The 21,031-nt window shown below is 40.2% G+C and overlaps 1 protein-coding gene across 2 annotated transcripts in view; it reads left to right on the forward strand.

The window, feature by feature from the left end:
- Positions 1-271: 271 nt before the first annotated feature.
- CRACD (capping protein inhibiting regulator of actin dynamics) overlaps positions 272-21,031 on the forward strand; it is a 292,820-nt gene continuing 272,060 nt past the window's right edge. For both annotated transcript variants that reach the window (XM_043447891.1, XM_043447895.1), the window contains exon 1: positions 272-445. The gene's annotated coding sequence lies outside the window, so the exon portion shown is untranslated. The remainder of the gene's footprint in view (positions 446-21,031) is intronic.

A 21,031-nucleotide genomic window follows, 5' to 3' on the forward strand; every position in this document is an offset into this window, starting at 1 on the left:
GGACACTGACCAATCCCACGCCCTTGCCCGCGATCAGCTCCGATTTCTGGGCACCACCACCCCCAGGGGAAGGGAGCCGTCCCGCGGCTTCTTTCTCGGAGGGCTCCAAAGGAAACCGGGCTCTCCAGGTCGCGTGGCAGGGCCCGGCGGTCCAGGGGCGAGGCCGGGCGGGGCCGCGGCGGGCGCGGGTCCGAGCGCCCGAGGCGCGGGCGGAGCATGTGACCGCGCCGCGCGGGGCCGGGCTCGCAGTGCCGCGCGGCGGCGGCGGCGGGGAGAGCAATGGAGGCCGTGGCCGCCTGAGAGGCGGGTGCGCTGCCGGCGCTGCTGCGGAGGCTGCCGGTGCGGCGGGAGCGCCGCGGGCATTGCATTGGCGCCCGCCGCCCGCGCGGGATCGCCGTCGCCATCTAGCCACTTTCCCAGCCCCGGCTCCCGGCCGGGACGTCAGGTGAGCGCCCTCCCGGCCCGCGGCCGGAGCCAGACAATGGGTGCAGCGGGCGGGCTTCTCCCGTTCGCCGGCGACCCCCGGGCCAGGCCCCCGCGGCGGCCCGGGATCCCCGACCTTGCCCCTGCCCTGGGTTAGCGGGCTCGGCTGGGCGGGTCGTGGACTTCGGGGCGGTGTCCCCGCGCGTGCGGCGCGGACCCTCCCCGAGGCACCCGGCGCGTGGTGCGCGCGGCTCTGGATCCCACGCGAGGAACCTGCGGACGGGCTGCGCCCCCGGTAACTTGCCGAAAGCGTGGGACCTTTACATTGCCTCTGCCCTTCCCGCGACGCGGCATCCGGTCCTGGGGTCTCCGGCTCGGGTCCCGGCTGTGGCGGGGGTCAAAGCGAGACCTCGCCGTCTGGGATCTCGGGCGCTGACCGGGCTCAGCCCTGCCTCCCGCCGCCCCCACCCCCCAACTGCATTGCTTTGTTTAACCTCTGCCGAGCCATTTCGCACAAACTCTTGTTGTCCCAATTCTGATGAGCCACCAGTTTGATGGCTGAGGCAAGACAAAGGTTTTCCCTGTTTACAAGGGCTGGAGCCGGGAGACCGCACGCTGCCAGTGATGTAAAAATGTGTTTTCCTTATCTTCTCCCCCGGGTTCTTGCGATGGTTTTCCTGGTTCTGTAACCGTTCTTTCTTGCAGAGCTCTGTAGTGGCGAGATTGGACCTCCTAACCCTACCGAGACGGTGGGTGGGGAATGGCTTTTATTCCTGCTTATCAGTAAACAGAAGGGCAGAGGGTTACGTTTGAGGTGTTCTCAGAATAGAGGCATCGTAATCGTTTTCTGAATTCTACATTTTAAGAGACAAAAAAAAAAAAAAAAAAATGTTTAAAGACACATGGATTCAGTGGATGGGCGGGGTGGCAGGGGGCAGAAAACCTAGTAACTATGAACATGTGTTGTGAAATTTTAATATGGTTTTAAGAATAATGGCCCGGAAACTGATCTGGTGTAGCTGAGGGAGTGCGTGTGTGAGGGGGGGGTGGTGTTGATGGAGAGGGAGTGGTTAGAATACAAAGGATAAGGCAATTTCAGTAAAAGGTTCTTAGTCAATATCCTGTAGCAAATTTTCAGTTCATCAAGTTGTCATTAAATCATCATTCTTCTGTAAAAATCACCTGTAGTAGTTGTTGAATTATATATAAAATGGCTAACAATTATTTGGCATTGTAATGTGACTCAGGAATCTGAAAACAACAGTCAATTTTGAGTAATTTTAAAAAATCAACAAAGGAAAGATGCTTCCACCACTCCCTCTATTCTGTGAGAAAACTGAATCCTGGTTGACTGTATTCAACAGAAAATTAGCCTGTAAGAAAAAAAATTTCAAAGGCAGGTTTTTTTAAGAAACATTTTTGAAAAATGCATCTTATGTAAGTGATATGGTTGGTTTCATTACTTCAACTCAGATATGTGAAGGGAAGAAAATCAAGGCTACTAGATTGTCCTTTTCCAGTGTTAAAACGTAGTTTCTTCCAAACCCCTATATTTACAGTCACCTTTGAAATGCAGAAACTTTCACTCTAAAGACTTAACAGTCACTTAGCACTGAATTTGGAGTTGGGAAGATAATACTGACTTGACATACTTAGGCAGTTGGTGTGAGAAACAAAAGCTTCCACTGAGGGAGGGGATGTAAGTATACTTATGTCTGATTCACCATTGTACAGCAGAAAACAGCACAACATTGTAAAGCAATTATCCTCCAATTAAAAATAAAATTTAAAAAAGTAAAAAAGAAAGCTTCCACATAGTTCTTTGCAAGCTATAAAGCACTGTAATAAATGTTAAGTTATTATTATTGCTAGGTGAGGAAGTTGTATTTTACAATTTTCCCTTACACAGTTTCAGGAAAATTAATTGAAATTAATATGAAATTCTCCAGGGTAGGGGACTTCCCTGGTGGTCCCGTGGTTAAGATTTGGTGCTTCCACAGCAGGGGCACAAGTTCAGTCCCTGGCCAGGGAACTTGAGATTCTGTAAGCAGTGAGACATGGCCAAAAAAAAAAAAAAGAAATTCTCCATGGTAAGGGACGGTCTGGTACATACTAGGTGTTCAATAAATAGTTGAAGAAAGAATGAATTAATGAAAAATAAAATGCAAATAGATAAAATATGCATACAGATTGAATTGGTTTACTTCTTTTAGTTTAATGAACATTTACAGAAGGCCTGTTGTGTGCCAAGAACTGTATGGACTGTTTGCACACACAGTTTATAAAAGCCTGGTCACTTTCCTGTTTTGATCTTGTGTGATGTATGTTTCTGTGAAGACCTGGGCCCCTTGGGTCATGTTAATGATCATCTCATATAACTGAGTAGCACAGTAGAACATTTCACTCGTTATATGTACAAATACTTTCTCACAATGGCCTGTGGGAGGCAGGACAGATACTATCATTCCTGTTTTGTAGGTGAGGAAATCCAGACACGGCAAGATTAAATGACTTGCCAGCTCCTCACCACTGAAGCAAGAGTGCCAGGGACAGAAGGGGACCTCTGTCCCCTTCTGCCTGGTGTTTTCATCTCTGAATCCTGTTGTCTTCTGTCCGTTACGCTGTACCTCCACAACATCTCTCTTGAATTAGACCTCATGAAAAAGTCTACCTCTTGATTAACTTTTACATAAGGAAAAATTATATCTTACCACCCACTAAGTGGAATGGTTGAGTGGGAAAATTCTGGAGACAGGTGACTGAATTTAAACGCTGGGTTTACCACTTGTTAGCTCTGCATCTTTGGCAGGTGACTTCATCTGAGTCTCAGTTTTATCATCTGTTAAATGGAGTAAGTAGCAGTACCTACCTGCCTTATAGGATTGGGGGCAGGATCACATTAAATAATGTGCTTAGCACATTGTCTAGTTTAGCACAATGTCTAGTAGAAACTAAGCATTCGGTGTCAGCTGATTATTTTTATTCTCATTATTGTAATGAAGCAGTGGCTTTTAAACTTTTTTTTTTTTTTTTCACAAGAAGAAATGCTTTACTTTGCCATCTGGTATACAGATACATTACAAATGTGTTTAAGTAAAAAAGTCATTAATCAATGCTTAGACTTCCTATGTGTGCAATGCATTTTTATATTTTTCATTCTGTTTTATTTAGAAATGCTGGTTGAGATACACTAAATGATTTCACATCTCATTAATGCACCAGGACCTGCAGTTTGAAAAGCACTAATGTTAAGGGTAATCAGGTTAATGAGTGCATTAAAGACAAATCTTTTTTTGAACCTTTATATTTTTCCTTCTAATTATTTACAGCATCTTCTGAAATTTGAATGTTAAATTACACTGAAAACAGATTCTTAAACATTTCTTAGTAATTATAACCATATATTGAGTATTTATTACTGTCTAGATACTGTGCTAAGCAGTCTATTTTTGTACGTTATCTAATTTAGTGCTTGTAACAGCCTTGTAAGAAGGTCTTCTGTTTCCATTTGATAATTGAAATTAAGACTCAAAGAGGTTTTATGAACTTGCCCAAGGTCATAAAGTTAGTGAGAGATGAAGCAAGAATTCAGAGTTCTTTTTGACCCCAAAGCTCTCTGTTCTTCCAGCCCCAACCCTCTGTTCTCAGGCTCTCCCAGTGATTTCTGAAGATATATTATTCCTTCTCTTAGATAAATTTGAATGGCAATATTGAGAACTTACCTGTTGTGGTACATCTTTTGCAGTTTCCTTTGAAATGACTCATTTGAAGAAAATTTTCAAGTTAGTAAGTAAGAAAGCATACTGCATAGACCAGTATTTCATTTTGACTTTGGCTGGTCTTTGATGTAAACATTTTGGAATAGCTTCTCAGGTTTTTATGATAGAGTCAATTAATTGGTCAGTTTTATTGAGCACCCAAAGGTTTAATATATCTTTGGAAGAGACATGAAATAGCTGTGTAACTATAAAAAGACTTCATTACAAATGAATGTCTGCTTTTGTTAAGGCACAAAATGAAGACTTAAGAGCTACAAAGAGTACTTTATAGTATATTGATTTGTTTCAAACTCACCAGGCAGTTGAAGTACTTATTTTGTAAAGTGCTTGTAAGAAACCACCACTAACTGTACTATTAATTTTTTTGTTTTTGTATTTCAGTTCCTTGCAAATGTTTCTTAAAATTTTAGTAATATTTTAATCTTTTTGGTGGTCCTGGGACTTTTCTCCTTTTTTTTTTTAACTTTTCTCCTCTTTTAAAAATATTGTGAGAAAGAATTAAGGAAATATATTTTATAAATAGTACTTAGAAACACAAATAGATAATTCACATGACAATGGAAAGGCAGATCTCACTGTTTCTTTGCCATTTATGTCTGACAGATTCAGGCTCTTTTGTTGTCTGGTTGGATGCATAGGATTGTATCTTATAAATAAGATAATTACAAGGTGCTTCAAGATATATAAATACACTCCTGCCTTTGCAGTATGGCTTCCATGTGCATGGAGCTTTAAACTTTCACTGGTATGTTTAACTAGTTTGCTTGTTGAATTAAGGTTGGTGTTTTCAAAACTGACAGGTTTTTAAAATCAGAGTTTGTATATAGATCATGATGATATTTTGGACAAAGAACAGCAATTTCCTGGTTTTGTGAAACCACATATTTTCCTCAACCATCATTTTCTGTTAAGATTAAAGTGAGTATATTGTTTCAGTTATTGTTGGACATCAGATTTTATCCCTAGACGAACCCTCAAAAATTCCTTTTGCTTCTGATGAAATTGTGTATAATTGTCATAAGCTTATATTTTATGCTTATTTTATTAACTTATAACTTTTGTCTAACTCTTGACTCTTAGTGGATTGGCATAGTTTTTTAAGCATCAAGAAACATTCTAGCTATTTTTTTCCCTAATTTTTTTATGTTCAGGCAAGCAAATTGGGTTCTCGTTACATTTTGTACTACTATTATTCTTGATCTGAACATTCTTAGGGATAAAAAGAGGAAAATCAATTTAGATGTGTACTTGCGCTAGTGCCTTTGAGGCAGATACATATGCAAATTTGGACCTACATATATGTATGATTTCCAGTTACATGAGAAGTGCATGGTTACAAACTCTTAATCCATAAATTTAAGAATAATCTTAAGTAACTTTGTGGAAATGGAAAACCTGAGTAAAAACCTTTAAGAGATGTTGAATGCCTCGTGTGTGTGTGTGTCTGCTCACTTGTGTCAGATTCTTTGTGACCCTGTGGAATGTAGTCCGCCAGGCTTCTCTTTCCCTGGGATTTTCCAGGCAAGAATACTGTAGTGGGTTGCCATTTCCTTCTCCAGGGGATCTTCCTGATTCAGGGATTGAACCTACATCTCCTGCATCTCCTTCATTGGCAGGTGGATTATTTACCACTGAACCACCTGGGAAGTGCATTGAATGCTTTGGTCACATGTTATCAGAAATATTTAAGAAAGCAAATAGAACAACCATATATAACAGCTTTTTTATTGAGTTTGCATGTGGAAAGGTGATTCTGTATAAAGTGTCAAAAATGAAATGTAGAAATAATTATTCAATCCGATTTAAAAATCTTCAGCAGCTCTTCCAGATGTTTGTAGAAGTTTTGAAACAGCATACTTTGAAGTTTGCATGGAAATTTTAATAAAGATACTTCCGAAGCTGGTACTATTTTAAAAATGTGGCTTTGAGGAAAAGATACAGAAGCTACATCCCTGAAACACTTTGGGAAATATTTAAATTGGAAGTAAGCACTCAGCTCACTAGGGACAGGTTGTTAGAATTTAGAGCAGATACCAGCTGCTAAGAAGAAGTATTCTCAGTAACAAGATAGGAGGGAACACTTGCAAAAAAAAAAAGAAAAGGCTTTTTACTAGGTAGGGTAGGAATACCCGACCCAGAGGTCCACTGGCCTCACCCCACTCCCCTGGAGAGGGGTTGGCTGGGACTAAGGGGGAGAAGGGGAGCATGTGGGGTCGGGGGGTGGGCAACAGAGAATCTCAGTTATTGTTTAAATCTGAGATAAGCCGGATTCAATAAATAATCTGTGAAAATTCGTATGTGTAATTGTTAACCCACAGTTTCCCCCGCTGGGGAGAAATAAAAAGGAAAGCCCATGGCCCCAAGACCACTGTTGTTGGCAGAGGAAACATGAGGACCCCATTGTCAAAGCCATTTGTGGCCTCAGGCCAGGGCCACAGCTGATAGTCTTAGGGAAGCTTGTGATGAATTCCGCCGAGCTGGTCACACACTGCTGATGAATTCCAGCTGCCCTCAATGACTGCATTTTGTCTTTTCTTCATTTTGAAAAGTTCTTAATAAATGTAGAGTGACTTTTTCTCTTCCACGGTATCATTGTGACAGATGCTGTGGGCTTGCCTGGCACTCTTTAAGATGCAGCTGCCCGGGCATGTTTGTGATGGGTTAACTGTTTTCTAGAGTTAATGAGGTCAGGGTCACAGGTTCAATTCCTGGGAAGGCCAGTTAGCTTTGCTTTGTTCTCTGATCTCATGTTGTGCTCTTAACCCGGACTAGCCATCTGGCGAAGGCAGATCGCTGACCACAAAGGGACTAATAAGCAGGACAGTGTGGGAGGAGCAGCAGGGCTCTTCCTCAGTGGATGTTGAGTAAGTAGAGAAACAACTACAAAAGCATGTGTACTTTGGTGTTTCCTAGCAGTGTCTTAATATGTGGACGATAACGAGGTGGTCGCATCATTTTCTTTGTCATTTCTGTTGAACTCCCATTTTCAACAGTTGTTTTTTCCAGGTCTGAGGTTTTGGAAGTCTCATTCAGTCAGCAGTTCTACATTGTCTTGAATGCTGTTAGCTTCCTTGTAAGTTTGTAGGACAGTGACTCAGTGAGAAGAGGGTAAGGCTGACAGGAGAACAGACCACCTACTCAGTCATTTGCAGATCTAACCCCCTTTGAGTTAAAAAATAAAAGTTAAAAAAGCAAAACACCATTTTGAATGGGAATGAATAGACTGAGAATATCCAGGAGAACACTTTAGACTTTTTCTAAGCCTACTTTATCTATAAATCTCTTATGCCCTTTGTTAAAATTACATCTAGTGTCAAGTGAAATATCTGAGATAAAGCATTTGAAATGTGGTCTGTTCAAATTGGGAGGAGCCCTAAGTATAAAATACACACCAGATTTCAAACACTTGGTATGAAAAAAAGGTGCAATGTGTCATTGATATTTTAAAAATATTTTAACATGTTGAAACAATGTTTTAACTATATCAGATTAACTTAAGCATTATTAAAGTTAATTTACCTTTTTTTTTTCGAAAATGTGTTTACTGGAAAATTTTGTGTTTTGTGTTTACTGTAAAAGCTACCACTGTGGCTTGCATTATATTTCTGTTGGGTGGTGTTGTTCTAGACTAGCCCTTCATTTTACAGATGAGAAGCCCAAGTTCAGAGGTTAAGTAACTGAGCTGAGTTCTTTCCATTGCCTGTAACCTCTCCCTGTTAATAGGTTAGGTGTTCAGGAAGATGGGAACTCTTTGAACCATTGAAAGACCATTTAGTGCCTGACAGTTATCATATGTTGCAAGGTCTATGCCTGAGTCATTGCATATTTAGGTATTATGCCAGGGGTGTGTGTGTGTGTGTGTGTCTGTGTGTCTGTGTGTGTGTGTCTGTGTGTGTATCCGTGTGTGTGTGTGTCTGTGTCTGTGTCTGTGTGTGTGTGTGCCTGTGTGTGCCTGTGTGTGTGTGTGTCTCTGTGTGTGTGTGTGTGTGTGTGTGTATCTGTGTGTGTGTGTGTCTGTGTGTGTGTCTCTGTGTGTCTGTGTGTGTGTGTGTGTGTAGGAGGGGGGCTTTGTTTTGTTTTAATGCTGACATTTAGGCTTTATTTTACCTTCCTGTATAGATCAGAGGCCATATAGCTTTATTTAGTTCTGAGAAAAATACATTAAATTGGACATTAACAGTTGTAACTCTGGGATAAAGAAGATATGGTGATCAGTCACATGGGTACTTCGTTGTGAATTTCTCAGGTAGTTTTGAATGGCCCTTGAGGACAGAGTAGCGAGCTTTCAGGGCTGTCCCTTTCGTGTTCCAAAGGAAGAACTTACAGCCTGTTAGCTTCCCTCTCTTAATTATGGATGTGCCTGATATTCCAATTGAACGAGAAATAGCCAGGATTGGGTGGTGTTAAGGCTGTGGCCTCCCATCGGGGCTTTCTGTCAGTTTTATGACATAATAGTCTTTAATTGGCAAAGATAGAAAGGAAGAAACCTGGGGGAAAATTGGAAGGTTGAGATTGACATGTACACACTATTATATATAAAATACATCACTAATAAGGACCTACTTAACACAGGGACCTCTACTCAATACTCTGGAATGGCCTATAGGGAAGAGAATCTTGAAAAAGAGTGGGCATCTGTATTTGTGTAACAGATTGACTTTGCTGTACGCCTGAAATGCATGCAACACTATAAACCAATATACTCCAATAAAAATTTCAGGAAAAAAAAAAGAAAAAAACCCTCAGGACCCAATTTGTTATTTTTAGTTGAGATTTTTATTTTCCTAATCAACATAGCAACTCTGATTAACATCTTAAAGAAGTTTACATTATGCAGCTTCCGATCTGTTCTCCCCCACCCCGCCCCAGCCCACTCAGAGTTGTAAGTCACTATCAGTTTGTTATCAGTGACAACTTGCTAACAACAACTTTGTCAGGCCACCTCTGACACTTCGATTACTCTGCTCATCCATACTGGGTAGTAATGTGCATGAGCTTACCCTTTTAATAGGGGCGTTCTGGAGTTTGAGAGAAGATAACGCAATTACTTCCAGAAAGGTGGTTTATAAAAGTAATTCCAGATTATCATTTTCCTGTGCTTTTTGTCTGTTACAAACAACCCAGGTAGATGGTAAGTACCGAGAGAATCAAAACAGGATAGCGACCTTTGAATGGTTACCTTGGAGTAGGCCAAAAATAAATAACTATGTCCTGCAGTATGAAGTTTAATGAAAAGTCTCATAACCACCCACATTCTGTGCAGCCTGAGTCACTGTATAAACTCAGTTTATCTCACGTCAGCAGACGTGTGTTGAGTGTTGCGCCCCAAGGGCTGGGCACTGGGAACTAGGCACCGTGGACATAGCATGAAAAGAACAAAGGTTGAGGGCATACATGTCACTTGAATGAGGACTTTTGTTGTAGTTTCTAGCTTGAGAAAAGAATGTAGCATTGCTGCAGAATGAACACACCGATGAGTTATGTCCTACAAGTCTCTAGTTGATTTCACGTGTCGTATTTGATGTCATGTCCCATCTCTAGCAGTAACTGATTTTTCTAAAATTTGGGTCATTGGGACAGTCGCTTGGTAGGCCAGAAGGCTTGTTGTCATGTTGACCGTCACACTGGACATGGAAGGGTAGCACACATCCCCTGTGTTCCTCCTCCTTTCCCTGACCCAGCTGTTCACACCAGGTCCTGTGGAGATGCTAGTGAATATAAATGTGAAGAGTTCAGTCTAGCAGAGAAGAAAGGCAAGAATGTAAAATGCGCTGTGAGAGAACGTCCCAGTGCTGTGGGGACTCTGATGAAGGGGTGACTGTTTGGTGAAGGAGGACGGAATGAAGAAAGATAAGGAGGTAGCTTACAGAGGAAGTGATATAGGAGCTGGGTCTTGAAGGAGGGGTAGAATTTTGGCAGATGGAGAGGGGTGGAAAGGTATTCCAGGGGTTGGGAACAGAATGAGCAAAGATACAGCAAGCATGGAGCCATGACATGGAGGTGGCAGGAGCATTCAGGCATAGAAGGGAATGGCAGGAGACCAGACCAGACCAGACATGTGGATCAGGCAACATTTGGAGAGATTTGAGAGCAACAGGGAGCTATCAAAAGCAGGGAGTGGCATAATTGCATCTACTTTGGGAGAATGACTGGGAGTTAAGCTTGGTTCTAAAGCCAACTTTCCCTCTAGCCTAGTGACCACAGGCGAGTCACTTTACTCCTCTGAGCCTCAAATAATCTCGTGTAATACTTTCGCCACCTGATGCAAAGAGCTGACTCTTTGGAAAAGACCCTGATGCTGGGAAACATTAAAGGCAGGAGGAGAAGGGGGCGACAGGATGAGATGGTTGGATGGCATCACCACCTCAATGCACATGAGTTTGAACAAACTCTGGGAGATGGTGAAGAACAGGGAAGCCTGGCGTGCTGCAGTCCATGGGGTCTCAAAGAGTCAGACACAACTTAGCAGCTGAACAACAACAAATAAAAGCATAGAGCGAGAGTTACCAGTCAAACAGTAAACAAAGACAGCGCTTCCGAGGGTTTGGTCTATGCCAGGTCCTATTGTTGGTGTTGGAATATGAGAGCAAACATACGGCCAGGGCCCCTGAACTGCAGAGACATTCTGGTGGGAGAGAGGGACAAGAAACAGTACACAAATATGTATATAACAGTGTCAGGTTGCGATAAGTGCTAAAAGGAAAGTCATGCTGAGTGCGTGGAGTGAGAAGTTTCTAGACAGAGAAACCTAGAGAACTTTGAATGAAGTGGAAGAAGCCTTGGAACAATATGGAATTTCTTCCAGATCTCAAATCATCAGTATAATTAAGTGAAAAGTTATAGCTCTTTAACATTGATTAAAGTCAGTTTCCAAATAGATGTTGTTCTTACGGTTTCATTTAGGTCCACCAGTACGGCTGTTGATGGGCAGACTCTGTTTAGCATTGCATCTTTGAAAAAGCTTGACTAAGCACAGCATAATCTCATTTTAGGAAACAGTTTTCTTCATATTCTGGAAAAATGCCTGTTGTGTGGGTGGGTAATCCCGAATGTTATCCCTCAGCCCTTTATCTATCTCCAAGCTTGTGGCTTACGGAAAGGGAAGATGCTTGGCGTTTAAGCCACTAGATTTAGGATGGCTGTTCAATATATCGAATGACTCTTCTATTTTAATATAAATTAAAATTAAGTGAGAGCCCTGGGAAAGCTCTGTTTTAATTAGAGTTGGAATGCATCTTAGGAGACCATTTCTGCCAGTTATAATCATAACAGTGGCGTTATGATTTTTTTTTTTTAAAGAATCCTTGCTTAATAAGCTGGGTCTTTCCTGAGGTCTTCAAGTTTATTTTATAGATGATTTTTGTTGAATCAAGTGAAAGGCAGAAGAATGCAAACATTCTTCTTGGACCCTAAACCTTTTTCTTGGAGATGTGAAACAGCTGAACAATAATCTGCAGCTGAGGGTGCTTATGACTGTCTTGTTCTTGAACATGAACCATGAGGTTGGGAAGTCTGGATTTACCATGTATTGAGGACCGTTCACATAGAGTTTTTTTTAAATTTTACTCAAGCATAGTTGCGTTACAGTATTGTGTTAGTCTCTGCTGTCGAGCAGAGTGAGTCAGCGATACGTGTACACACGTCCCCTCTGTCTGTGGATTCCCTCCCGTTAGGTCACCGCAGGGGATTGAGTAGAGTTCCCTGCGCTGTAATGTAGGTTCTCGTTAGTTATCCGTATCATACATGTCATCAATAGCGTGTACATGTCAATCCCAGTCCCTCAGTTCATCCCACCCCCTCCTTTTCCCCTGTGATCACATAGAGCTTTGAACTCTACAGTGTTGGGTCGCTGGAGGGATAAACCGCACCTTCAGGGATGGTGTAAGATGTGATCCATGAGCTCCGCTGGCGTGGAATCCAGGGCGTTGCTTGTCTGCCTCATGGTTCACAGCCAGTGAGACTGGCCCCACCTGAATTATTTAACCCATCTTATCCTTAAGATAATTGCAAAGTGTTGTTCTAGAGCTAAACGACTTACAAATTTGGGGCTTGCACATTTTTGTCTTTTCCTCATTTTCTTTTACTGAAGATAGAAATATCTCCTGGTCTTCGGTTCTGCCCGATGATTGTTTATAATCCCTGCTCTGGATTACCTCATTCTGCCAGTCCCTTACAATATGATTTATCTTTTTAAAATTAAATTCTCATTATACTTCCCTATGAATCTTTCTTCCTTAGAATGTTTAGTTGTTTGGTATAGCTGAAGAAAGAGGAAGGAAGGAAAGGAGGGAAAGAAGAAAGGAAATTGTATTTGCACATTGTACTCATAGGTCATGTATATATTTGATTTGCTCATTATATTACATTAATTTTCAATATTCTATTTTTTCCCCTCCAATGTTAAAAATACCTTTATTATGGTAAAATATTTACAACAGAATTTACCATTTTTAAATGTGCAGTTTACTAGCATTACATACATTCAGAATGTTATGCAACCATTATTTTATCCACATCCAGAACTTTTTCACATTCCAAATGGAAACTCTGTATCTGTTAAACAATAACTCTTCATCCCCCCTTTCTCCTGGTAACCTCTGTTCTACTTTCTGTCTCTGAACTCTCTGTGAATTCTAGGTACCTCACAGAAGTGGGATCACACAATGTCTGTTCTTTCATGGCTGACTTCCTTCACTTAGAATTATGTTTTCGAGGTTCATTATGTTGTAGCATATATCAGATCTTCATTCCTTTTTATGGCTAAAGAAGATTCCACTATGTGCCTGTGCGTGTGTATAAAATGTATGTAAAATTTATTCATCTGTTGATGGACATTTGGGCTGTTTCCACCTTTTGGTTATTGTGAATAATGCTTCTGTGAACATTGTTACATAATAATCTGCTTGAGTCCCTGCTTTCTATTCTTTTGGATATGTAGGTAGGAGTGGAATTGCTGGATTGTGTGGTAATTCATTGTTTTTTTTGAGGACCTGCCAAATTGTTTTTCATGGGGACTATAACATTTTATTTTTAATTAATTTTTTTGGAATATTGTTGATTTACAATGTTGTATTCCTGGTGGCTCAGATGGTAAAGAATCGGCCTGCAGTGCAGGAGACCCGGCTTTGATCCCTGGTTTGGGAAGGTCTGCTGGAGAAGGAAATGGCAACCCACTCCAGTATTCTTGCCTGGGAAATCCCATGGAGAGAGGAGCCTGGAGGGCTACAGTCCATAGGGTCACAAAGAGTCAGACACGACTGAAACGACTAACACTTTCTTACTTACTTACTATACCACTTTATTTTATTTTTAATTAATTTTTATTGGAGTGTAGTTGGTCTATAGTGTTGTATTTGTTTCTGCTCTATAGCAGAGTGAATTAGTTATATACATACACATATGTCCGCCCTTTAGATTCTGTTCCCATATAGGTCATTACAGAGTATTGATTAGAGTTCCCAGTCTATACAGTAGGTTCTTATTGGTTATTTTATATATAGATGGACAGGGAGGCCTGGTGTGCGTGCTACAATTAATGGGGTTGCAAAGAGTCGGACATGACTGAGCAACTGAACTGAACTGAGTGTGTATGTCAGCCGGAATTTCTCAGTTTATCCTCCCCCTATTTCCTCTTGGTAATAACCCTGTTTGTTTTCTCCATCTGTGACTGTATTTCTGTTTTGTAAATATGTTCATTTGTACTAATTTTTTAGATTCCACATGTAAACAATGCCACATGATATTTATCTTCCTCTAACTATACCATTTTAAATTCCCACCCACAATGTACAAGGGTTTCAGTTTCTCCACAGCTTCACTGGTGATTGCGTGTTATAACAATTAATATTCCATTGTATATATATGCCACATCTTGTTTATTCATTCATTTGTCAATGAAAACTTGGGTTCCTTCCATGTTTTAGCTATTGTAAATAATGCTACTGTGAGCATGGGTGTACAAATACCTCTTTGAGAACCTACTTTCAATTCTTTTGGATATATACTCAGAAATGAACTGCTGGATCACATGGTAATTCTATTTTTAACTTTTTTGAGGAACAATTTTATTGTTTGACACTGTGGCTATGCCATTTTACATCCCTAGCTATAGTGAACAAGGGTTCCAATTTCTCTACATCTTCACCAACACTTGTTGTCTTTTATTTTTTCACAATAGCCATTCTGACAGGTGTAAAGTGATATCTCACTGTGGATTTGATTTACATTTCCCTAATGATTAGTTGAACACTTGATCAAGTGCTTATTGGCCATCCCTGTATCTTCTTTGGAAAAATATTTTTCTCAAGTCCTTTTCCCACTTTTGATGCTTGCTTCTTGGTAGAAAAGCTATGACCAACCTAGATAGCATATTAAAAAGCAGAGACATTACTTTGCCAACAAAGGTCCGTCTAGTCAGAGCTTTGGTTTTTCCAGTAGTCATGTATGGATGTGAGAGTTGGACTATAAAGAAAGCTGAGAGCCGAAGAATTGATGCTTTTGAACTGTGGTGTTGGAGAAGACTCTTGAGTGTCCTTTGGGCATTAAGGAGATCCAGCCAGTCCATCCTAAAGGAAATCAGTCTTGAATATTCATTGGAAGGACTGATGCTAAAGCTGAAACTCCAATACTTTGGCCATCTGATGTGAAAAACTGACTCATTTGAAAAGATCCTGATGCTGGTAAAGATTGAAGATGGGAGGAGAAGGGGATGACAGAGGATGAGATGGTTGGATGGCATCACCAACTCGATGGACATGAGTTTGGGTAAACTCGGGGAGTTGGTGATGGACAGGGAGGCCTGGCGTGCTGTAACCCATGGGGTTGCAAACAGCAGGACATGCCTGAGCAACTGAACTGAACTGAACTTGCCAACTTTTGAATCAGATTGTTTGCTTTTCTGTTGTTGAGTTTTGGGAGTTCTCTGTATATTCTGACCATCAGTCCCTTATTAGATACATGATTTGAAAATATTTTCTTCCGTTCCATGGTTGTCTGTTACTGAGTGGATAGTGTCTTTTGATGCACAAAATTTAAAACATTTTCATGAAGTCTAATTTGTCTGTTTTTTCTTTTCTTACCTGTGTCATTGGTGTCACATCCAAGAAATCACTGCCAAATCCAATATTGTGAAGCTGTTGTCCTATGTTTTCTTCTAAGAGTTTTATTGTTTTATGTCTTAACATTTTGTTCCTTGATTAATTTTGAGTTAATTTTTGTATATGGTGTTAGATAAGGGTCCAACTTCATTTTTCTACATATGGTTATCAAGTTTTCCCAATGGTCTTCTGTTCTTTTCTCATTGAATGTTCTTAGTGCCCTTGTCAAAAATCACTTGCCCCTACATACAAGAGTTTATCCCTGGGCTTTCTATTGTATCCCATTGGTCTGTTTGTCTGTCTTTGTGCCAATACTACACTTTTTGGACTACTATAACTTTGTAGTAAATTTTGAAATCAAGAATTGTGAATCTCCCAATTTTGTTCTTCTTTTTCAAGATCTTTTTGGCTATTTGGAGTTCCTAGAGACATGAATTTTGGTATGAATTTTCTATGTCTGCCAACAAATGCTGTTGGAATTTTGATAGAAGTTGCATTGAGTCTGTGGATAACTTTGAGTAGTATTGACATCTTAACAATATCAAGTCTTCTTATCCATGAACTTGGGATGTGTTTCCATTCATTTTATATCTTTAATTTCTTGCAGAAGTGTTTTATAGATTTCATGGTACAAGTCTACACCTCCTTAGTTAATTGTATTTTATTCTTTTTGATACTTTTGTAAATGGAGTTGTTTTTTAATTTCCTCTTCATATTGTCTTCATATATGTGTATAGAAATACAACTGATTTTTGTGTTCTGACTTTGTATCCTGTGACTTTGCTCAATTTGTTTATTAGTTCTAGTAGCTTTTAGGGTGGGATTTTAAAGGGTCTTCTACGTCTAAGATCACATCATTTACAAAAAGATAATTAAAAGAATATTTTTATTTATTTTTTTGGCTATACCAGGTCTTAGTTGCGGCACACACGATCTTTTAGTTGCAGTGTGTGAACTCTTACTTGTGGCTTGTGGGATCTAGTTTCCTAACCAGGGATTGAACCTGGGCCCCGTACATTGGGAGCTTGGAGTCTTAACCACTAGATTACCAAAGAAGTCCCCCGAAGAGATAATTTTACATCTTTTTTTCCAATTTGGATGCCTTTTATTTTTTTTTCTTTTTCTTGCCTCATACTCTGGCTAGAAGTTCCATTAGAACTAGAAGTGAATAGAAGTGAATCCAGTTGAATAGAAACGGTAAAAGCAGACATTCTTACCTTGTTGCTGATATTAGGGGGAAAATTTTCAGTCTTCACCTTTGAGTGTGATGTTTGCTGTGGTTTTTTAATATATAAATTTTATTATGTTTAGATAGTTTTCTTCTCTTCTATTTTTATTTTGTTATTATTTTTTTTAATCATGAAAGGGTGTTGTATTTTGTCAAGTATTTTTTTTCTTTCAACTGAGATGATCTCATAGTTTTTTCCTTTCTTCTTTTTTTTGATATGGCATGTTACATGGATTAAGCTTCATATGTTGAATCATTCTTGAATTCTAGAAATGAATCCCACTTGGTCATAGTGTACAGTTCTTTTAATATGCTACTGAATTCTCTCTGCTGGTATTTTGTTGAGGATTTTTGCATCACTGTTCCTAAGAGTTACTGGTCTATAGTTTTCTTGTAGAGTCTTTTTCTGGCTTTGGTATGGGTTATGTTGACCTCACAGAATGAGTTAGGGAAGTGATCCCTCCTTTTAAATTTTTTGGAAAAGTTTGAGAAGGAGTGGCATTAGTTCTTCTTTATATGTTTGATAGAATTCACCAGTGAAGCTATCAGGTACAGGACTTTTCCTTTGTTGGGAAATTCTTGATTACTGCTTCTATTTACTTATTTGTTTCAAAACAAACTTTTTGGTTAACCCAATAGAAAGCAAACAAAAAGTATAGTTACAAACCACTGTTACAGTAATACTAGATTTTATAATTGCCTATATGGTTTCCTTTATTGAGATCTTTATTTCTCCATATGGCTTTAAGTTACTCTCTAGTGTCCTCCCATTTCACCTTGTAGGACTCTTTTAAGCATTTCTTGCAGGTTGGGTCTAGTGGTCATGAGCTCCCTCAACTTTTGTTTATTTAGGAATGTCTTAATTTCTCCCTCACTTTTGAAGGACAGTTTTGGTGGATATTGGATTCCTGGTTGAAGTGTTTTTGTTTTAGTGTATTGAATATACCAGTGCCCTGCGTCTGGCCTCCAAAGTTTCCCATGAGAAGTCTGCTGGAAATTTTATTGAGGATCCCGTGTACATGATCCTTTGCTTCTCTCTTGATACTTTAATGTTTTTCTGTTTGTCTTTTGAAAGTTTGATTATAATACGCCTCTGAGTTCATCTTGTTGTTGTTCGGTCACTGGGTTGGGTCCAACTCTTTGCAACCCTATGGACTGCAGTATGTGAGGCCTCCCTGTCCCTCACCGTCTCCAGGAGTTTGTCCAAGTTCATGTTCATTGAATCAGTGATGCTCTCCAGCCATCTTATCCTCTGCTACCCTCTTCTCCTTTTGTCTTCAGTCTTTCCCAGCATTAGGGTCTTTTCCAATGAGTTGGCTGTTCAGGTGGCCAAAGTATTGGAGCTTCAGCGTCATTTCTTCCAATAAGTATTTAGGGTTGATTTTCTTTAGGATTGACTGGTTGGATCTCCTGGCAGTCCAAAGGACTCTCAAGAGTCTTCTCTAGCGCCACAGTTTGAAAGCATCAATTCTTGAGCACTCAGCTTTCCTTATGGCTCAACTCTCATGTCCACACGTGACTACTGGAAAGACTATAGCTTTGAGTATCAAACCGATGTCTTTGCTTTTTTAATACACTGTCTAGGTTTATCATAGTTCAACTTACTTCAAATTCATTGAACCTTTTGGATTTTTATATTGATGTCTTTTATCCTATTCATATTCTTCATCAGATTTGGGTAGTTTCAGCCATTATTTCTTCAAATATTCTTCCTGTCCCTTTACCTTCTCACTCTAGGATTTCCATGATGCATATTTATTGATATTTCCATTTTGTTCACACATCATTTTCTTGGCTTTCTCCATATCTTCCTTTAGTTTCTTGAGCATCTTTAAGTTAGTTTTAGAGTCTTTGTCTAGTATATCTGCCATTAGGTTTTTTTCAGGGACCGTTGCTATGTTAGTGATTTATTTTTTCCTCTGAATGGACCTTGCTTCCTGTTTCTTTGTCAGCCATGTTTTTTTGTTGAAGGTTGGACATTTGAATCTAACTCTGGAAATCAGATTCTCCCCCTTCTCCAGGATTTTCTGTTTTCTGTAGGCTGTCCCTGTGCTGAGAATTAGCCTGAAGTGTAAACTCAGTATCTTCTGAGGTCCTTTCTGAACCTTTCCCAGAATATATATGGCCACTTTCTTATTTTGCCCGTATATGCAGTTGTTTTAGAATGTTGTAGTCTTCAATATCTGGCTCCCCAGAGGAGAAAAAGTGAAAAATGGCAGGGGAGTGGGGGAAAGGGCACTGGCCTTATACATTCCCATAATTTCACTTCAGCCTCGGGGAGAGGGCTTGCAACAATGGGGAGAGATAGGCCGCTGACCGCCAGCCCCTTTGTTTTCACTTCTGTGCTCAGGAGCAGCTGTCAGCCACCATAGCACAGCTCTCGAGTACTTGGAGGACAGAGTAGTTTTTGCTCACCCTGCCTCTCAGGTTGTGTACAAGCTGCTTCAGAGACCATACACAGCTGTCTGCCATGTGGCTGGGGGGAGTGATAACTGCCATGGTGCTCAGAGCGGAAATTGGCTTAAATTAACCATAATTTACAGTTTAGGTCTTCCCCTGGAAATTGCAAGCCTTCAACAGACCAGAATTCCAGATATTTATGTCTCACAGATTCTGGCAGTGTAGTTGTTTTCTAGATGGGGAGACCAATTCTCTGCCATCTTCCCCAGAACCCCTCTTACTTTTGCCCATTAAAAATTATTTATTTATTTATTTAGGCCATGCCTTGTGGCTTGCAAGATCTTAATTCCTCAATCAGAGATCAGACTTATGCCCTTTACAGTGGAAGTGCTGAATCTTAACTGCTGGACTGCCAGGAAAGTACCTCGTTTGCCCATTTTGGAATTGAGATGTTTGTTTTAATTTATTGTTGAGTTTAGGAATTCTTTATATATTCTGGATATCAATCACTTATCAGATGCAACATTTTGTAACTATTTTCTCTTATTCTAAGGGTTGTCTTTTCACTTTCTTGATGGTGTTTACATGTTTTCTTAATTGTAAAAGTTAATACATGGGTGTGAAAGAGGATTAAAAAGCAAGCGGCAGACACAAACTCAGCTATTCAAGTAGATGGTAATATTGATGCTGTTCGATGAAGGCTTCCAGGAGAAGACAAGATGAAGTCTCTGCCTCATAGTCTGTGTTCAGTTCCCTGAGAGTTTGGGAACCAGTTTCCAGTTCTTCTGGGAAGCCATTCGTGACCAAAGCCACAAGTGAATACTGAGGAATGTAGGCTTCTTATAGCCAGGGCATTTGACACAGAGTGGAGTTGGCTATTGGTCATTCATATATGTTTCCTCCATGTTTCTTCCCAAACCTTTGCTGGTAACCCCATGTTTTGGTTTTCTTACATATTTTCATCCACTTTGATTCAGCAGTAGTATTCTGACCATGGTGTTCACCTGCTTTTCCCTGTAATATCTCCTTCTGTGCTATTAGCTTGGTACAGAAGTAACTGCAGTTTTGCACTGTGAATTTAAAATCATAATAACTAGGCTCAAACACATCTTTATTAATCAAAATAGGAACCATTACAGTCAACACATTTTTGCCAATGAGAAATAAGTTTGTTTATTTCTGTAGCATAAAAATTCATGCTTTAGGATTCAATGAATTCTTGGAAAGCATTGTCTGCCTCCTGCTAGTTGTGGAAGTGTTTTCCCTGCAAAAAGTTGTCGAGATGCTTGAAGAAGTGGTAGTTGGTTGGCAAGAGGTCAGGTGAATATGGTGGATGAGGTGGAACTTTGTAGCTCAATTCTTTCAACTTTTGAAGTGTTGGTTGTGCAATGTGAAGTTGGGCATTGTCGCGGAGAATTGGGCCCTTTCTGTTGACCAGTGCCAGCTACAGGTGCTGCAGTTTTGAGTGCATCTCATCGATTTGCTGAGCACGCTTCTCAGATGTAATGGTTTCCCTGAGATTCAGAAAGCTGTAGTGGATCAGACCATAGCAGACCACCAGACAGTGACCATGACATTTTTTTTGGTGCAAGCTTGGCTTTGGGAAGTGCTGTGGCGCTTCTTGGTCCAACCCCTGAGCAAAGTCATTAGCAAAAGAATAAAAAGTGAGAAGTGTGCATTAAAATGATGTGTAACATAATCACATTTGTTTAGAATGTATTCCAACATCAAATGGAACATTTCAACAATGCAAAAACCATCATTGCTTTTGTACCAAATCTAGTAATTGTACATTTGTTCTAGTGTCTCAGGTTAGTGAGAGAAAATCTCCCCACCAGTTCAGTGAGTAACCAGAAATAACTCTGGATATTTCTTTTGGAGGCAGGTTTATCCATTACATTTCCACCTACAAGAGTTTTTAAATTATAAATCTGTTTGCAACTGCTGTCTCCAACTTTCTCAAGCAATCAGCCTTTTTGACTGGAACTGTCATTGTTTGTTTACCAGCTGAAGCTTATAGTGGTAACACTTATGGTTTTCATTGTTAAAATGAAGCAAAATTGCCTTTATTACTCTCCCCAAACTCATACATAGGACAAGGAGAA

This window comes from Cervus canadensis, chromosome 26 (assembly GCF_019320065.1).
Source record: "Cervus canadensis isolate Bull #8, Minnesota chromosome 26, ASM1932006v1, whole genome shotgun sequence".
Lineage (NCBI taxonomy): Eukaryota > Metazoa > Chordata > Mammalia > Artiodactyla > Cervidae > Cervus > Cervus canadensis.